A 20,704-nucleotide genomic window follows, 5' to 3' on the forward strand; every position below is an offset into this window, starting at 1 on the left:
AGTGGAAGTGCTACTGGCATCTTCAGCTACAGTTTAACTATTCTGGATGGAGAATGTGCATGTATGGTTTCATGTTCATTGCAGCTAATGACGCTATCCTGACAATGCACATTAAACTGGCATTTACTGGACATTAAAAAGATGGATTAAAAAAGACTGGAGATCAAAGCAAATAAGCCCACACGGACATATAGAGTAAAAGATTAAAGGGAATTTCAGATCTCATTTTAGTTACATAAATTACTTTTAAATCAAAGTTCCATAAAATCTGAATGTACAACATATGAATAGACCAGTTAATGTTCAATTAAAATAAATGGAACACCCCAATATTAAATTCAGGCTCTTCCCTGAGTCCCACACAACCAAGGGGAAATCCCTCTGAGTTTTGCAAAGTCTTATGAACTGTTTGATATTATTGTCTTCGGTTGACGCCTCTGATCAAGTCAGTCTGGCACAGGGATGCAGTCATAAATAGGCAAGAATCAACTCAAATAAGAGCTAGTACAGTGTCATGCATGAAAAACAGATTTAAAGAGATTTTATCATAATTGCTGTGGTTTGTATTTCTGAAATAAACCACTATGGTGTTTTATTTCGAGTAGTGTGCCTCAGGGTAGGAAAAAAAGAATAAAAACAGATTAGTCTGCAATACCTCCCTTTTGAAAGGCCCATATACAATCGAGGCTGGAATATGACCTAGCAATATACGTTATTATTCAAAGTAATGAAGTTAAGCAATTTTGCTTCCAGTATACAATTAGTACAGAAGTGTGTATTATCCCTACAGTTCTCAGTAAATGCCTTTATTTAATAAAAAGATGTTCATTAGCCATTTTTTTCAAACTGAACTTTTAATTACTCAAACACAAACCTTAGAAGAATGAAATATGCGAAGCCATACTTTGTTACACAGTAATACCACATCGGACCAAAGAGATCCCAGTCCTCCAAATGTGTGTGACTTTGACAATGCAATTCCAAGCCAAACACAGACCCAAATCAGCTGGGGATCAGGCAGGTGCACCAGTCCTTTACGGCAACATGTGACATACCCCAACACATCTTCCCCTGCTGCCACTCATCAGCACCAAGGCAGGGCTGGTGTCTCACCTCCGCCAGTGGGTCCCGGAATGCAGTTGCCCACGGCGCTACGCTAGTCACAATGTCCAGTCATGGTCACAACACTCAGCTATGGCCACCACCTACACAGGAGACATGCCAACACGTGCGGAAAAGCTGTGTCTGGGTGGGAGTTTGATTCCCCACAGGGCATGCACCTAGCAATAGCTTGCTAGCAGAAACGTGCAGACTCACATCCTACCTCCCCAGCACCTGCCTGTGCTACGGGGAGAGCAAGGGATGAGCCACCTGTGAGGCAACGGGAGCAGCATGACAGCATGGAAGAAGGGCCTGGGTTAGGTTTCAACACCCTGTGTTCACAGATGGTCCCTTCATACCAAGCTGGAGTTGTGACCGAAGTGGTGAGATGCAAAGGGCGCTCCTGAGTAACAGGCAGTCTCTGTAATGTGTGCGCACAGCCTGGGAGGAGTCAAGGTGAGTGCTAAAGGTGACTGCACTTAGTAATTGTACAGATGTTCACGACTACCTACCAGTTAATGATTGACCTTCAGGTAAGGTCAAGCATCTGTTTGCAAATTCTCATTCTTAAATCACAGATAAATAAATTCTAGCAACAAAAACATAAGGTTGGGCACTGATGATGCACAACTGCTTAGGGGCTGCACTGAAGCCACAGTTGAATCATAAATGTGCTTAAACTATGGTGAAGTTTCTTGAGCAGGTTCAAAGATGAGTTCTGTGGCACACAGCTGCTGTAGGGATCCTTACACAACTTTTCTTCTGGAGAAACTAAGGCAAACAGGGTATTGCTCTCTAAGAAGAGGTTGGCGTATCAATCTTCAGATACATTTTCCACCCTTTAGAGTTCCTGTCACCGCCTCGCATAAAGCACATGAAGCAGAAAGAACCTGGGTACAGCCAAACATTGAGAAGACTTGTCAAAATAAACTCGGAGGTGCGAAACATGCAATGCTGTTTGAGCTTTAGTACAACAGAGTTCAGATCCCAGAGAAATTCAGCTAATTCTACAAATTGGAGTCCTCAAAGACAGAGCAGACCATGACTCCTTCTTCCTTCTAAACCAGATTTCTAATGCTTCACATAGTTAGAAAATACCATTAATGTTCAGTCTGAAAACTTCAAGGTAACAATTGCCTCTCTTCGTTTTGCAAGGTAAAGTTATGTGGCAACCCATTCAACCCTTCTAAGGCAAGCACAGTATCTCTTAAGAGCAAGACAAGTGAACATTAGTACCACCTCCTCCCCTCCCGAATTTATACAGAAAAGGGAAAAAGTGAGAGTACTAATTAGCAATGGAATAATGACCTACTGGATTGCTATTGGGACGATGAAAGTAAGATCAGCTCAGCTGCTAACAGAAGATAGTAATCCCAATTTGAGCAGCAGCATGAAGAACCAGTACCTGTGAAGAGTTGTTTGAAATGCTTTTTTTTTTACACTTATGCTTTGGATGCCAGCTCTTCAAGAATCAATACCAAGAACCAGTAACTCAGAAGAGTAGTTTGAAAGTCAAAGCTTTTACACTGAAGCTTTGCATACTAGCTCTTAGTCAATACAAGCACAAGAGGGCTTGTGCTCACTTAATAATAACCTAGTTAGCTGAAGCAAGGAGACATTAATGAGGACAACACTGCTTTCATTGCAGGCTATATAGGCCGCACATGACTGAAAGTATTCATTCACTACTCAAAACCTCAGGTTTTGCTCGTCTGCTACAAATGGATAGTCAAATAAGGTAGACAATGCTAGGTGGGGTCTGTCTGTTTGCAGAAACATTTCAGGCTCCAGTGTAAGTGTATACAAAGTACCTGACAAAAGTAATATAGAGGTGCACACCAACACGCAACAAGAATTGTTATGCTCTCTAGCACTATTGTAACGAAAAGGAGCAGAAGGGATCTTGTAAACCATAAATAAAGACATTGGACAGCCTTACAAAATATCCAGCCTAGCTAAGCAATGGTATGTTTCTTGGCTCTTTTGCATGAGAACACTACAGTATGCTAAATCTGCTCTTTAACATATGCAAACAATTAAAATGTTGCTCCACAGCTCAAAATTAGTCGCCTGTGTTCTACATAATTCCAGGCAGAGCGCTTGGGACTCAGAATAGATGACAGTTTACAGTGCTCCTAGACTTAATTAACATTTTGAGCTAACAAGTAGGACGCTCCTCCGACTGTTGGAGTTTCCTTTTACAAACACTGAGGCATAAGAGTTTGAATAAAACATCCTTAAGAGTACATTTCAGATGTGAAACAATGCATGAACCATCTTAACCTAAATATTTATAGTTACAAACTACTTGTTCTTTAAGTTCCAGCTTTGAAACTCCATGTTTGAATTAAGAAATAAATAGTGAACTTCATAATGAACATTTTAACAGGTATTCCTACATAAACGAAACAAAAGCGATTTATTATTTATATTTCTATTTAAGATGTTCTGCTGAATTAGGATGAATTATTTTATTGGAGAGGTCTGAAAATTTTGGTAAGCTTTTTGTAAAATTAAATTTTTGGTAAATATTATCAGTAAAGCTTCAGCTAACTTCACTGTTTTATCCAATCACAACAGAATTTTAAAAGGTATCAAAGTTACACAGGCATTTGTGCTTTCATTTGGGGTATTTTTAGTATCTCATGGTTGAATTCCACTATCTGCACACCCAGCAACAATATTTTCTGTGTTCTTCTGCCTCGACATGACTGAAGTAGTCCCAGCAGCACCACATCTCTGTAATCGATGACCACCACACATTTCAGCAGAAGTACAACCTGAGAAAAAGCAATCGTGAAAGAGAACGATCCTTACTCATCCACACTCCTGGATGAGTCCAACCATTTGTTGTATGAAGATGTGTAAAGCCCTGAAGCAAAGTAAGGTTTCAACTCAGATTTCTATTGCTACTCAGAAATATGTAGCAATATCATTTGCTAATAATTCAGTGTCCTACTGTAGTGATCTATGAATAGCTGGCAAAGGCTTTACAGTGTAAACAAAACCCAGTAACATAAAATGTACAAGTATCATTATTTAATAAGATGACCTGTTACATCATCATGTTTGTATTAAAAACAAAACCAGAAGCTGTGGACACCCATGAAAGGGTTTTCTGTTTCCTAGCCAAAAACCTCTTCATAATACTTCTTTGTTTCTGTGTTGAACAGAGTGACTGAACTTCATGGGTGTCTCTCCACCCTTCCAGGATCTTCCACTACCACTCTGAATGTGAAGTTGGGTGGGGAATAAAGGGCAAAAGTACCAGTCCTTCAAAGGTTTTTGTGTGTGCCTGTCCTCATGTACTGCAATGTACCTTACACAATTAACCATACTGACTTTCACATGAGTTAAAACCAAGGAGAGACACTAGCCCTGGCAGAACCTGGGTGCCCAAGTTTGACCTAAAGGCATGCTCCTCCATGAAAGGTAAGTCTCACTCCATTTTCTTTCCAGACTACTCACCCAGAGCACGAACAACACCCTCAGAGCCACAGAAGTACGATTTTACCTCTGCAGAGCTGGGTGGACTCTGTAGAAGACCCCCACACTCCACAACTCAGAACCAACCCCTCTTCTCTCAGACTCACGTAAAATATACCACAAAGCAAGCAAAGGAGGTCCTAAGCAGTACCCAAAGGTGTGGATCTGCTGGTTATACTTTGTACTATGAAGAGACTAAGGTGCAGTCATCCCTAACTTCAGTCATGAGCCAAAAAGACTACACTGCACGGAAACCTCTCCAACAGCTGCAAAAATAAATTTCCAAATCTCTTCTAATATGAGAAGCAGACACCCTGAGGGAAAAAAGCTTCCCTAATGAATCACTGAATAGGATTATTTATTGCCTTAGTGACGATTTTTTAGGATTATGCAGCAAAAAAGTATTCAAACAAACCAGTACACCAGCCCTCTCGAATCTGTGAGCCATTAGAACAAGTAAGGTCTCACTGAAGCCTGAAGTCCGTGACACACTTGACCCATTTCTTACTTGAATTCTGGATGCCAGAACTAACACTAAAGTAACTTTAAATAATAAAGCAATCCAAAAAACTTAGTTCCAATAACAAAACACTGACAATAAAGTTCAGTGTTCTTACCTGAGATTGTTTTGGTCCTTTCACAGAAGTTTAAAAACATCCCTGTCTTTCTATTGTCAAATACTGGCAGATAAAGTGCATACCACTGAACCCGCACCTCTCTACTGAGAAGGAAGCACCAACAAGCTACGTAGCGCAAACTGACGTGCTATAAACCTGGGCATGGTCTCATACAAAGATTACATCGCTCTCAGGCAAAAACACCTGATGCATGACACATCAAAAACAAGACAGAACTCTAATTAGGTACAAAGGAAAAGAACATCTGCAGAACCTTTCAATGTACAAATCCTTAGAATCCTACAATCTTTCTATTTAATTCTATCATCCTCTGAAGATTTTTGTATAAAGACATACCAGAAAGCACACACAATTCCAAATTCCTCTTTTAAAACCCTACACATTCACAGCTTGGATTAGGGAAGGTACATAAACATGAAAATTCTCATATTGACACTCCCCTAAATGTATTCATTAATCTTCTAATTGGAGATTGCAGTAGTGGTGGCTGCTTGGGATTTTTAAGCTATCCAAATAAGAAGCTGGCTGCTCCCCGTTTCTCTGGGTCTTGAATGCTTAGGATAGTTTACCAATAACTGAGTTTGCTGGGAATGAAAAAAAAAAAGAAAGCAAACAATGAAAACCCATTTCTCAAATGTTGTAAACCAACAGATTGCAAACAGTCCTCCAAATCACTTAGAGACCAGCAAAAACTTTTAGTGAGCTAAAAAAATACAAAATAAAACCATTTGACATGCAGCCTGTGACCCTACTGCTGCCTTAAAAATCAGCAGTAATTAGCACAGCACAGTTTGGGACATGCAATTGATCCTAATCATTGCCTAAAAAAAAACCACCCAAACCACCAACTTTAGATCTGGGGAAAAAAAAAGCAGTTTGTAACTAAGCCAAGAGGACCACTCTCATGGTCCATGTGGCTAATGGCAGGAGACTTCATGAGTTATGGGAATGTTGCTCCAGCACTGGGAAAACAGTCAGCAGCAGCAGCAGCAGCAAAGCAGCACAGGCCAGAGCCTAGCACAGGGCCCCAGCCCCAGTGCAGGGCAGGTGCCCCCACCAGCTCAGCACCTTCTGCACCACCCTGCTCCCCCAGCTGCCAGGGCTAGCTGGGCTGAGACCCGAGGAGCAATAGGCACACCCCTGCTACAATTAGGCTGTCATTTAGCTGGCATTCAGCTGACTCACACGGGTACCCTGGCCAAGAACTTCTCGTGAAAACAAACTCGGCAGGAGAAATAAGCAAATGACTTTCCCGGATAGAGAGGGACGGGAAGTTCTGTGCACACAGTGGCCCAGGAGAATCCAGCCCGTCCACTCCCCTGCAGACACAACTCCTGGGGCCTTTGCTACGGTACAGCTGCTGGCAGAGAAAGCCCCAGGTGCACAAAGCACGACCTGGACCGTGATGCAGGCTGGGCACCTGGTGTGGGCAGCAGCTGCTGTAACCAAGCACATTGCCTTCTCTTGACTGGATTACAGGAGTTCTGACAGCAACCTCACATGAAGTTTTCTCAGGAGCTAAAGAAAGGTCTCTACCTGTTAATTCCACATCTCTACCACGTCCCCACCGGTGTTTGCACACCCCCCAGTTCATAGTGCAACCCTGCAAGTGGCCATACCAGCAAACTGCACTGCTGAAAGAGCTAGCTGAGAAATAGCTTTCCTCCACATCAACTTCTTTTGTTCCTGCAATTATTCTTCACTCAGATCAGCTCAGTGATCTGATATTATCACAAAGCCTCACCAACAGTTGTGCAACCACAGCCAAAAAAGTGGCAAACTGCCATAACAGCTGCAGTGTTTTATGTCAGCTTTAGTGCTGAAGGCAACATCCCATTACTGCTCATCAAACTATAAACTTAAATGTTTTCTCCAGTTCAGATGACATTGCCATGCTTCTGGAGATGTAAATAAGATTTAACATTTGCTTTTGTAAATTACAGCAATATTTCTATTGCTGAATGGTATTCAATTTTTTAACTATTGATGTAATCAAATGATCTGTGTATTTGCATCCATTATACTTAATATAATTGTGATCATATTCTGAACCTCCATCAAAGGACACTTAGTTAGGCCTTCTAAATTATAGTTTCAAGTGCAGGAAACCTGCAACTCAGTAATTCTGTACAGTGACAAAATCGGTCAAGTGGAACCAAAGTCTGGATCCCCAGGATTTTTTTCATAGGATGAGTTCTATGATTGATAGTGAAGTGGTCGCCACTAAGAGTGGACAAAAATCTTATTAACACTGGGATGGGACCTGCAGACACACACTTCTTACACAGCACTGGTTGAACATGGGGCTTCAGCTATCAGCCTCTGTGCTTATAATAAAGGTATTCCTCAGCCCCAAAGAGACGCTTTAAACAGTGTATCAATACAATTCTGTCTACAGAATTTCAAATACTGCAATAACAGAGAGGACATCAAAAACAACGGGTGCCAAACACAGGGGGGATGGATGGATGGTATGCAGTCAGACAACACATGGATATTGAGAACAAAACTAACAATAAAAATGAGCAGCTAATAAAATGGCCATCATCCAGCACTTGCTTTACCTGACAGAACTGCCCTGTCTGTGCACGCACAGAGCACCATGCAGTCAGTTTTACAAATAACTTCCTTCTTGACTATGATACAGATCATAACCATGTCACACTGAAAAAAAAAAAAAAACAAAAAAAAACACTAACGCTAGCTTACCATTACCTTTAACTGCAAAAAAATCTAATATTTCAAATTAAAAAAATAAAGCATGTCTGGACAATGGTGAAAATACACAAGGCACATGCAACATCTTCAACTTCCCCCTACTTTGCTGATTACAAATAAAACAGTTTTACAGCAAGGAGGAGATAACAGTAAAAACGGTAGACATTGTACCTTGCAACAGGATGATATAGTTTTTTAGTTCACAACTCGAGAATGAAGAGGGAAGATAAAAGATAGTGTTTCCAGCTCTCTGAAGGAGGACTTGAAGTTTCTTTCCCCAAAGAAGGAGTAAAAGCTCTTTCTGGACTGTACGAACGTGAAGAATAAGACAAGACACATGACCTCATAACCACAGCAGGAATCTGCGATGACACATCGGACACTTGATCTATTTAGGGAAAATAAAATTCAGAGTATCAGTGGCGTGGGCCCACAACAAGCAAGTACAGTACAAGAGGGATTCAAGCACAAATGTCACCTAGAGGATGACGAATGGCCTGATCTGTAACTTAGACCAGATGGCAGGGAAGGTACGAGGAGCCCTCTTCCCAATCCCTGCCTAGCACTGTCAGTGATCCCTGTGGGTCCCTTCCAACCCAGGATATTTCAGTGACTCTGTGATTTAGGAAAGCATTTCACTGCATTTAACTCATGCTGACTCTGCTATTCAGTTCTAAGCTATCAGGGGCTTTGAATATTACAACATCTACCCATCTGTATGCTTGTAAGTGCATATTTCATCTGGCCTGATCTGTGAAGTTTGCACTTTAGCTTCTGCTGTATATAAATTTCCACTACAGCACCATGTAACCACCAGCCGTAACCAAAGGCTCACATTGCAGCAGCAATCAGTACACGTTCTGCAAGAAGACAAACGCCTTCAGTTACAGCCCAACACCATGTCCTGCAGGATGCTGAAAACTGCACAGAAACTGCACCATCTCTCATCTCCCCTCAAAACCCAGCAGAAGAGTTGGGGCAAGAAGCGGAGGCAGCCCCTTGCAAGCAGCTGCCCCTGGCCTAAGGAAAGGCTGCTGCCAGCTCCTGTCCTGTAGCCTCTGAGAATGCCAAGGCACTTGACATGCCTTGGTTACAGGAACTGTAAACACACAGAGCACACGCTGTATACATGAAGCTGCAAGAATCAATAGGCACTTTTTCAACAATATATGGACCACATTGTGCAAGCTGCAAAGAAAGTATTTTTACAGTTTCTATCCCATTCTGCTGGTGTCAAAGCACAAAAATTTCCTTAGCTACCTACAGACTTGGTATGGAAGAATAAAGAAAAATAATCAATACTACTCCACAAACACACAAACACATTACAGCAAACCATATAAGCATATGCTTATTCTTAAACACTGTGGTTTGGTTCTTCTGATACCAGGAAGGCCGGCCTATATAATTAAGACTACGAACAGTTGGTGCCCTAAACTAGCACCAACTGAAGCCCGTGAAAGAAACACCCCACTGTTTTTAACAGCTTAAGGATCAATTCCTAAACTTAGAACATGATTTTCGACTCCATGCTTTATCTAACTGGGGGCGGGGAAGAATCCAGGAAAGAGAGATTAAATATGTTAAATAAGAAGAGGGAAAAGAACATTTTTGCATGCACACTTCATTTTTACCAAGATATATTAATTATCTTCTGATAACTGAATTTTAAAAACAAAATAGATTTGAATATTTGTTCTCAATTTTTTCCACCATCAATTCTGAAATAGCTGCAAGGCAAAAGAGCACATTAAGAATGGGGAAACTATCTCAGTGGAGGAAGAGAAGTTAAAGCTATTTATTTTCTTTTAAAGTGCTGGAAGAGTCAGAGTAGCAACTACGCCAGGCATTTGTCAGACTGTGTATTCTCCGCTTTGAAGATCAAAGAATTTTGAGAGACCATTTAACGAACTTTATTACAAAGCATCTCTACCATAACCACGGGACAAACAGCCTATAAATTTACACTGAGACTTAGAAAATATAGCTTCTACCATTTACATTCGCTAACTTCCAAACTGTCAATGCTCCTTAGATAAGGTTCAACTTGGGAAGAGTTTCTGTATTTTCTCTTTAGATCTCAGCCCTCCTCTACCTTACATCGCCCAAATGCTGGCTCAAAACATTTACATAAATACATAATTCTCTATCAAACCAGACGAACTGTTCCCTCACCTCAAGCGGTATCCTTTTAGGAACAACATGAAACAAGTACATTTACATTTCCTCCGGGAGAGCCAACGCAGCACTGCACGGAGTTCTCCTAAAGCAACAGCATGTACCAACCAGGAGCTCAGTTTCAAAGCAGCACCACTGGAGAGGAGGAAAAACACACGATCGCCTAGGCAGGGTACTGGAAGCGCTGCCACCAGCGCAAAGCCAACCTCACGGTGCTAAGGGGGGAGTTTACCGTTTAAGCAGCTCCCTGCTGTCGGGCTGCCGCCAGGAAAGCCAGCATCTCGGGAAGGTCTCGGTCCACCCGCACACGCCGAGGGCTCCCTCGGCGGCCGCCGGCAGGGCTGAAGGCACGGGGACGGCCCCGGCCGAGCGGTGCCCGCCGCAGCCGCACCGAGCCCGCGGGGACCCCGCCGGCTGCGACCCCCTGGGACCCCCGCCCCGCGAACGGGGGGCGCTCGCTGCGGGCCGGGGCCCGCTTCAGCACCACGGCCGGGCTCGGCGGTGCCACAGAGACACAGCCGGGGCTGAGCGGTTCCAGCAAATGAAAACGAAAGGAGAGGGACGAGCAAAATAAAGGAAGAAAGAAAGAAAGAAAGAAGCAGGCGCCCCAGTGCGCCGCGGGGGTCGGGGCGAGGAGGGGACGGCACGGGAGGAAGGGAAGGGAAGGGAAGGGGAAGGCGCCCGCCCGCCCGCCTCCCGCAGCCAGCCCCAGCCCCAGCCCGGCCGCCCCCGAGCCCCCCGAGCCGCCCCGCAGCGCCCTCACCTCCAGCTCCGGTGCACGGCGGCGGGCGGCGGGCACGGCACCGGCAACGGCACCGGCAACGGGCACCGGCACAGGCCCCGGCCCCGCCCGCGGGCCGGCTCCTCCCGCCCGCTCCGCCGCCGGGGGCCGGGGCGGCATGGACGGGCCGCCCGCTGCTCGCCCGGCGCCCCGAGGGCGGGCGGAGCGCCCTCCCCGGCCGCCCCTCCAGCCCCGGCTGCAGGAGGCGCCGCGGGGCGGCGGGGCGAGGTGTGGGGCGGTGTGGGGCAGCGGCTGTGAGCGGCCCGGCAGGGCTGCGTGGCACCTCCATGCCGGGGATGAGGCCGAGGGAAGGGGGTGTCCTGCTGCAGGATGCAGGCACAACGCTCCTGCGGGCCGGCCTGCCGTCTGGGGCCAAGCCTCTCAGGCTGGGGTGAAAAGCTGGTGGGTTCAGCAGTGCTCGCGGTCCTGACATCGTTCTCCGGCCGCTTGCCTGTCCTGGAGCTCTGCCTCGCACCTAACGCTGCTTTAGGGCAGGCCACCACGGAGCCTGTGCACCCCGAGTGGGACTGCACCAGAAAAGTTACTACAAAGTCATCCTACAGGGTGACAGAAGTCCAGGTTGTTGATCCCCATGGCATCACGTACTTGCCACGTTTATATTTTGCAGGCCTGACAGCTGCATACATGAGGAGGATGGTCAGGAAGGCTGTAAATGTGTAGATTGTGTTTAATCAGTGTAGATTAAAGGATGCGAAAAGAAGGCTGGGAGAATGAACGCACAAATAACAGTATTGGGATGACCACGGCCTTAACACTGCTGCTTTCAGGGAAGCATCTCTGATGGCTGGCTTTCCTTCCTACTGGTCAAGGATGGCGACAAAGCCTTAGCATCTGCTTAGGACCTTTCCATTCCTGGTAGAGTAGACTACTCCCAAGCTACACAAGCTGAATGCGTAATAGCTGTGCATTTATAGCTGTAATTACTGATATCGGATAGGCTGACTCATGCGCATTGAATTCCAACTGCAGAAGGAACTATTGTATGTGTGCACATTGAAGAAAAAAATCACAGCATTTCAAGGTGCTACTTCCATTTTGCTCATGATTCTTACTTCACTCTGGTTTTTATCTGCTATGGTATTTATAACGAATGATAACAGAGCAATTACCTTGTATGTTTACTCAAACCAAAATCCAATATTCACACCAATTAGATGACAATGGCTTCTCTAAGTAAGAGCAGCAAGAGAGGTTTCTGGTAGTCTCATTCCCTGATGCTTCATTTTCTACTTTTCACACAAGTAGCACGGTGGCTCATAGACACCGCAGTCAGATGTGCCATCTGGCTCAGCTCTGAGCTTTCGGAGTGAATGACACTTTCTTAATGTATGCAAAATCTGCAGCACTTGACTAGCTTGTGGTGATATGAGTGTTTGGAAGATTAAGGGTGAATAATCTAATACTGTCAGGGCCTCTCAAAATTTCCATCTGGTCTTTAAGGTGGACTGCATTCAGCAGCAACACTGATTATATATGGAGAACAGGAAACAAGAAGACCCAAGCCCAAGAAAAAAAGCAGACAGAAGTCCTAACTCCTCTTCATTGCAAGAAGACATCTTAATGTAGGAGGGACTTTCTTCTTTCTTGCTGCTTGGGGCTGAACCAAAGAGGTACCTGAATGTTTTTCTCCATCTGTGTGTGTACCCAGTCACAGTGTTATATTATGTACGAAAACCATCAGTAAGTGACAAGTTATGAATTGCAACGACCATGTTCTTCTCCTCACACTGCCAGGGTGGTGGCTAAGTGCCCTGGGGTCTGAGTGTAGAATTCTGCACAGGTATACAAAAATCAGCCTTGTTATGGGTTGCCACCAGCTATGGTAGTAGAGAGCTCCTTATGATCCAGTGGTCTGCAGTTCTAATTTCAGCATATTGCCCTGCACCAAGTTCTGTGCTTACAGTATATGCAACATTATGCTGCTTACCTTATGTAAGCTAGCTAGGTAACTGCAGAAAATCTGCAACCATACATAGTAGCCCAGAACATTTTTCTTAATCATACAATCACATTTGGATGGTATTGATGGTGATATTTTTGTAGAGGACTTATGGCTTTGAAATATTAAAGCATGTCACAGTTTATTTATTTCTTCTACAAAATACCAGAGATAAGAGAAATACCATTATTTTGTTTTGTAAACGGATGACTGAAGACGTGTATTGACAACTCACTAAAGTCACTTTTAAGATTCATAGTTCTAGATCGAAAGTATTGTGCAGAATGGTGATCTAGCATAAACTCACACAGATGGCTCAAACTCCTTCAGACAAGCACCATGCACAGATATAGTTTTAGGCCCATGTTAGTAACTTCATTTATAAGTTCCTTTTGGCATTCCATACACAGTAACCATAGACTAATTCTTGAAGAAAAGTCACAGAGAGAAAGATTTTCCTCTCAACATTCAGAAAAAAGAAGCTAAGAAAGGATGCCTAGAAATCTGAGAATGTAGTAATGGGCAGCTTGGGCCCTTCTGAGAAGCAATGGGTAACAAATTGTTTTGCATCAAAAGCCTTCATCCAGATTGTGATCTATATGGGGGTTAAAACTCAAAGTGCTTCAAGACTGACAATTCCATGATATGTTAATTTGGAAAAGGTTTGTTTGTTTGTTTGTTTTCCTTCTCCTATAAATGTATAGAACTACAAAGACATCTATTTCTTCTCTTTATTAAAATAAGCAATTTTCTTCCCTCTACCATGTTTCTCTCCTGCTATATCTTTGAAGATTCTGCAAAGGTTATATTTAAAGAAAACAACACTATTTTCCAATTATACTGATCTGATCAGTTTATGAAAATAATTGCAAGGACTATATATTAAAATAATACTAAGCATGTTCATTAAGGACGCACTTTCCAGGAAATTAAAATTTATCAGTCTTTTTTATTTGTCTAAGCATTCAAGGGTGTTTCCTCCATTCTGTCTGGTAACTGCAGATATCAATAACTTCTTACATACTTATACACTGCCAAGGAGATGTGAGCTCTGACATACCAGCTTGTCAGCTTTAAGCCTGAATTTTTGTACACTGGAGACAGCTGGAGAGAAGGCCTTATCAGAGGCCCATTAATACTTTTACAAAAGCAGACCTTGTGCAGTAAGAATTACCTAGTTTGCTCATGAATTGCCTTCAGAAGAGCAGAAGTCTTTGGTAGGTAAGAACTAATTGCTTGTTTTTCTAATTGTTTTGATGCTACAGGAACAACTGAGGTAACTGAGCAGAACTAAGCAGTCAACTGTGCTCTAGAAATGAGAGTTCCTCATACAGGTATTTACATGAGCCACTGCAACTCAGACAGCATTTGTCTACAGGTTGACAAATCAGTCATCATTATGCCTTCCTTAGAAAAAACCATTGATATTTGTACCATTGAAACTATTATTCTGAATAGAACAAGCACACCTTTATGGACCTAATGCTATAGGAAACTAAGTCCTGCTTGAATCACTTTCTGTAATCCAGACAAGCTTTCAAATAAATTCATTTTTCGGGGGAGTTTTCATCTAAGACTCTCTCCTCTCAGCCATCTGCATATGGACCTTTGTCCTTGTTAGTGAGCCATTCTGCTACAAGCTGGGTTTCTTTGGTCTATCTATGAGGCTGCGGACCATGTGTATGAGGTGTTGACAGCACGTAGACAGGACTTCCAGTCTGAGTGTTGGCCATTGTTTTACTACTTTTTGAAGACAACCATATACTCTAGGCCAAGTCCGTAGGGGAAAATGTGTATAAGAGAAAAGAGTTGTAAGAACTTTTTAAAAAGTGAAAGGGGGAGAAGCATCTGTGTGATTTAAAATGCAAGCACTGCCAAACAGAAAACATTCAAAGTCCTGGCATTCATTGATTAAATGTCATTTTGCCACATGTGCACTTGAAAACAGAGCTCTTCTAGCTGTCAAAAACCAGGTGACATTGATTCTGTTTCCCAAGTTCAGAAAATGTGTCTCAAGTGGTTGAATCCCTAGGAAGAAGAGTCATGGAGAAAATCCAAAACAGTATTTTCTTTTCATGTGGATTTTAATGTTCAGGGAATATAGATGCAAACTGAATATAATCTTCAGTGAAGGGGAATAAATTAATAAAATACTAGAGTAAATGTCTAAGCTTTTTTATTCACTAGTGTTCTAGTTTCATGCTTTTTAAAATAACACTAAAATTAATGAATATATGTGATTTTAGGTGAAGGGATTATTTGAATTCAACCTTTTAAAGATCCTGCAGATTCAAACTGAGATTGCATAAATAAAGATTTTATGTGTTCAGTAATGACACATTCATTAATTTACAACAGTCTATGTTATTGGGTTATAAAAATCCTACTTCAAGTGTGAAGCAACCTGACAAATGAAAAATTAATTTGAACACAAACTGTTATAAGTTTTCACCTTTATATTCTAACAAAGCAGTAGTTACACAGAACAAGTAATGTAGGTACCAGCCTGTACCATGCACCATGCTGTCTCCTACTGCTCTCTGTGGCTTTCTCCTTTATAGACCTGTATCTTCTCTTTGAGATACAGAATGAAAGTATACTCTTGTGTGAGTGCATGCCTCAGGTGTCTCTGACGGCAGAGTATAAATCTCTGTTTATTTTGACTGTTTGAAAAAAGATCGTCTGTCAGGGAAAGCTAATGCCCATGTGCCATCTTCCACATTGAGAGATGCCTTCTCTCATATTTAGGATTCTGCTCTCTGTGATAATGAACTATTTGTTCTTACATTTTTTTTCAGTGCAGTTTTATACTTTTTGCTTTAAAGAGTATCTCAACTTTAGAGAAAAATATATTCAGAATTGGTGTCAAGGACTTCAGCCATGAGGTGCAATGCATTTTCTATGTTTCTGGTGCTATTTCACTGATAAACTCTTGATCTTGAGGTGCTATGGACATGGATGTAGAACTGTGCTCAAGTATATCAGTGGAGAGGAGAAAATTCAGTTTCTAAGTATTTTCAGAAGTGCCTTACTCACGTCAGGGTGATATCTTAATGTTTCAAAACAAGAAACTGCATCTGGATTTGCATGTGCAAACAGTTGCATTCAAGTTTTATGTGAACACACTTCAGAAATACTTTGAAAGTGTGGATTATGAGTAGCTAGGAGCAGGTCAAGAAAACATGGCTTAGAACTAAATAGGAGCTCTGAATTCTGAGACGCCTTCTATACTGGATGGAGGTAGAAATCTAGCCCATGCATATTTTCCATTCACATTCTTTTATAATTTATAATTGCACAGAAACAGAGCTCCAACATACTTCACTTTCTATTATTCTATAATACAATCATAAGGAAAAGCAAATGCTGGTAAATACTTTTCTTCTGCTAAGGCTAGCTCCTATGACCTATATGACACAGTACAGTGCTATGCAAATATCCGAAAGCAAACTCTGGCATCAGATATGATAGAGTCACATTAGCAACTTTATTAGCCCAGACAAAGGGCCATACTAACATTGTTATACAGCTAGGGTTCCAAGAGCAATGTCTTCCAGCACTGTCTCCAAATGGTGATAATCAGGCAGACTGTGATTTTGTAACACTGCACAAAGTGCTGCATTAGTCTATGTGTGAGCAATCAAGCAAATGTTCTGTATACTTAACAAGCTTCTTCTAAACCTGACATGAGTAAGCAAGCAATACTGTGAATTTTCTATTAGTGGAAAATGCTAAAAAAAGTATTAGTAATTGTCTCCAGCCACACACAGACAGAGAGACACAAACACACACACAAGAACAAAATAATGAGCATAACAGAGAAAAAACAAAAGCAGGAACACACAAAACAAGCTTGTTCAGTGTTCCTTCTTCTCATCCACCCTTAAAATTCAACATATTCAGGAGAGTTTCTGCCAGAGTGTCTGAATCTTCGTGTGACTCCACTCAGTGAAACAGGGTACCTGGAATACTTTAAATTGCAAAGAAACACATCTGTCATGATCCTTCAAAGGTTTTTACAAGGGCTGTGTCCCTCAGATAGCTCTCCGCATTCGGATCTTGATGTCTGAACAGAATATGGTCAAAGGTAATGAGACACCGTGCTGAAGAAACGATGTCTTTGAGTAGAGGTCATCAATGAGCTGTTGATTATTCATCTGTGTTACTGAGCTCCTGAGTTGCATGTATGACATACCTACTAACATTTCACATACTTCTGGATAGGATATCTCCTGAGAACACTGCTATATAGGATTATGCTGAGATAAAAATGTATCTTTAATCCACTACTTTTACTATAGATAATGGCATCATTTCTGCCTCAACATCTGTGCTGAGCTTCTCTTCTATCTATCACTGCATATCAGTATTCAGGTATGATTTAGGTCCAACGTTGACACCAAAACCAAGTAGCTGTTTTAAGATTGCATGGAGATGTGGAGAAAGTTTCCAACCTGGTTTCCCTGGTTTTTACAAGTAGATGACTTTGAAGAATGGGTTTCCTCTTTCCTGAAGAAACAGGAAAGCCTTATAGGGAATAGGTGTGCATGTCTGTAAGAGCTGATGCCTTTGACCTAAAAACACCTGGGTCTTAAGGAACCAGCATCTCTTACATCTATTGCAGAGTTGGAAGAGAAAAAGCAATGGGCTCATATTCTTGTTAGTACATGTGTTTTCCAATTTTCATTTGGGTTTTTCTTTATGCATTATAAAAGAAAAGCTGTGCATTTTATGTGTGTTACTTGATTAGGAGTAAATAGAAACCAGAGCAATAAGAGACAGTCATTTAAAATAAACTTGAAACAGAACATAAAATCTGTTTCTTTAACCTATACGTGTGCATAAGGTGCCTAGCTTTCTTAACCTACACAGAATTAAAATAAGAGCTCTTACTTGCAATTGAATTGGTTATAGTAAGTAATTATTTTATTTTATTTTATTTTTTGGTGGGGAGTTAATTTTTTTACCTTTCCATTCATTATTTCCTGTTAATTAACCTACAGCCTCAGCCCACTGATAGTTGAGGTACCCATGTTAGCACAGGGCAAGTTTTTTTTACCCCAGAAATTCTTTCCTAACAAAGTGGCTGGTAGCAATGAAAAGAGCACTTTCTGCTTCATTCTAATGTATGATGAGCAAAGCTGTTCTGTATGGTTGACTTCTGGTCTGTTTATACAGCCCCACAAACTTGGTATGGGCTTCTCATGGAGATAAGATGAAACCCCCTGCATGGGCTTGCAGGAATGTTTCAAACAGTGTTTATAGCTGCCCCTGAGGAATACAGTTGTCATTATAGAATCATAGAATCATAGAATATCCTGAGTTGGAAGGGACCCTTAAGGATCATCAAGTCCAACTCTTGACACCGCACAGGTCTACCCAAAAGTTCAGACCATGTGACTAAGTGCACAGTCCAATCTCTTCTTAAATTCAGACAGGCTCGGTGCAGTGACCACTTCCCTGGGGAGCCTGTTCCAGTGTGCAACCACCCTCTCTGTGAAGAACCCCCTCCTTATGTCAAGCCTAAATTTCCCCTGCCTCAGCTTAACCCCGTTCCCGAGGGTCCTGTCGCTGGTGTTAATGGAGAAAAGGTCTCCTGCCTCTCGACACCCCCTTACGAGGAAGTTGTAGACTGCGATGAGGTCTCCCCTCAGCCTCCTCTTCCAGGGGTGGGGTATCCACAACCTCTCTGGGCAACCTGTTCCAGTGCCTTATCACTCTCTGAGTGAAGAATTTCCTTCTAATTTCTAATCTAAATCTCCCCTCTTTTAGTTTAAAACTATTCCTGCTTATCTTGTCATTATCTGATTGAGCAAAAAGTCACTCTCCATCTTTTTTGTAAGTACCATTTAAGTACTGAAAGGTCACGACTAGGTCACCCTAGAGCCTTCCCTTCTGTAGGCTGAACAACCTCAGCTCTCTCAGCATTTTTTGTAGGAGAGGTGTTCCAGCCCCTTGATCATCTTTGTGGCCCTCCTCCAAATCACAGAATCACACAGTGGTTGAGTTTGGAAGGGACCTCTAAAGATCATTTAGTCCAACCCCCCTTCCAAGCAGGTTCACCTAGAGCACATTGCACAGGATGGCATCCAGGTGGGTTTTGAATATCTCTAGTGAAGAAGATTCCACAACTTCTCTGGGCAACCTGTTCCAGTGCTCTGCCACCCTCACTGTAAAGAAGTGCCCCCTCATATTCAGCCAGAACATCCTGTGCTTCAGTTTGTGCCCATTGCCTCTTGTCCTGTCACTGGGCACATCTGAAAAGAGACCAGCTCCATCCTTTCAACACCTTCCCCTCTGATATTTATGTACATTGATGAGTTCTCCCCTCAGTGTTCTCTTTTTCAGTCTAAACAGGCCCAGTTCTTTCAGCCTGTCCTCATATGACATGTGTTCCAGTCCTCTAATCATTTTAGCAACCCTCCTCTGAACTCGCTCCAGGAGCTTCATGTCGTTTTTTTACTGGGGAGCCCAGAACTGAATCACAGAATCACAGAACTGGACACAGTACTCCAGGTGTGGCCTCGCCAGGACTGAGTAGAGGAGGAGGATCACCTCCCTTGACCTGCTGGCAACACTCTTCCGAACGCACCCCAGGATACTGTTGATCTTCCTGGCCACAAGGACACATTGCTGTCTCATAGTCAGCCTGCTGTCCACCAGGTCCCTCTCTGCAGAGCTGCCCTCATGCAGGTCACCCCCCAGCCTCTTCTGGTGCTTGTGGTTATTCCTCCTTAGGTGCACTTGCCCTTGTTGAACTTCATGAGGTTCATCTCAGCCCAGCCCTCCAGCCTGTCTAGCTCCCTCTGAATGGCAGCACAGCCCTGTGGGGTATCAGCCACTCCTGCCAGCTTTGTGTCATCTGCAAACTTGCTGAGGGTGCACTCTGTTACATCATCCACATCGCTGATGAACAAGTTGAACAACACTGGAGCTGCTCAAACAGATCAACACCCTTCTTGTGCTGGGGGCTCCAGTCCTAGACACAATACTCCAAGTGAGACCTCACAAAGGCAGAGAAGAGGGGCACAATACCCTCCCTCCACCAGCTGGCCACTCCTCTTTTGATGCAGTCCAGGATGCAGCTGGCCTTCTGGGCTGCAAGCACGCACTGCTGGTTCATGTTGAGCTTTTTGTCTGCCAGAACCCCCAAGCTGTTCTCCGCAGGGCTGCTCTCAGTGAGCTTTTCTCCCAGTCTGTGCTCATGTCTGGGATTGCCCCGACCCAAGTACAGCACCTTGCACTTGGACTCGTTGAAACTCACTAGGGCCCAGTTCTCAAGCTTGTCCAGGTCCCTTTGAATGGCATTTCATCCTTCTTTGGTATCAACCACACCACTCAGTTTGGTGTCATCTGCAAACTTGCTGAGGGTGCACTCAATCCCACTATGTGTGTCATTGATAAAGATGTTAAACAGTACTGGTCCCAGAACAGACCCCTGAGGGACACCACTCATCACCAGCCTCCACTTGGACATAGAGCCAATGACTACCACTGGCAGGGTGTGGTCTGCAAGCCAACTGCCAGTCTGGAGACCAGCATGTCATGTGGGACCGTGTCAAAGGCCTTGCAGAAATCCAGGTAGATGTCATCAGTCGGTCTTCCTTTGTCAACTGATGCAGTCACTCCACTGTAGAAAACCACCAGATTGGTCAGGCATGTTTTAGCTTTGTGAAGCTATGCTGGCTGTCTTGGATCATCTCTTTGTCTTCCATGTGCCTCAACATTTCTTCCAGGAGATCTGTTCCATGATCTTGCCAAGCACAGAGGTGAGGCTCACTGGTCTGTAGTCCCCTGGGTCCTCCTTTCTACCCTTTTAAAAAATGGGAGTGATGTTTCCAT

At 43.1% G+C, this 20,704-nt stretch overlaps 1 protein-coding gene across 9 annotated transcripts in view; it reads right to left on the reverse strand.

Moving 5' to 3' along the window:
* Positions 1 to 11,058, reverse strand: part of PIP5K1B (phosphatidylinositol-4-phosphate 5-kinase type 1 beta) — a 113,142-nt gene extending 102,084 nt beyond the window's left edge. The window contains exons 1-3 of one of the 9 annotated variants that reach the window (XM_068667556.1): positions 10,885 to 11,057; positions 10,119 to 10,256; positions 8,115 to 8,331 (exon numbers count right to left, since the gene is read on the reverse strand). The gene's annotated coding sequence lies outside the window, so the exon portion shown is untranslated. Of the gene's footprint in view, positions 1 to 5,204; positions 5,340 to 6,046; positions 6,265 to 8,114; positions 8,332 to 10,118; positions 10,257 to 10,353; positions 10,823 to 10,884 lie in introns of those variants that run through there. The other 8 variants (XM_068667562.1, XM_068667557.1, XM_068667560.1 and 5 more) reach the window with 8 other exon arrangements.
* Positions 11,059 to 20,704: the final 9,646 nt, after the last annotated feature.

Source organism: Anas acuta, chromosome Z, assembly GCF_963932015.1.
Source record: "Anas acuta chromosome Z, bAnaAcu1.1, whole genome shotgun sequence".
In the NCBI taxonomy this organism is placed as follows: domain Eukaryota; kingdom Metazoa; phylum Chordata; class Aves; order Anseriformes; family Anatidae; genus Anas; species Anas acuta.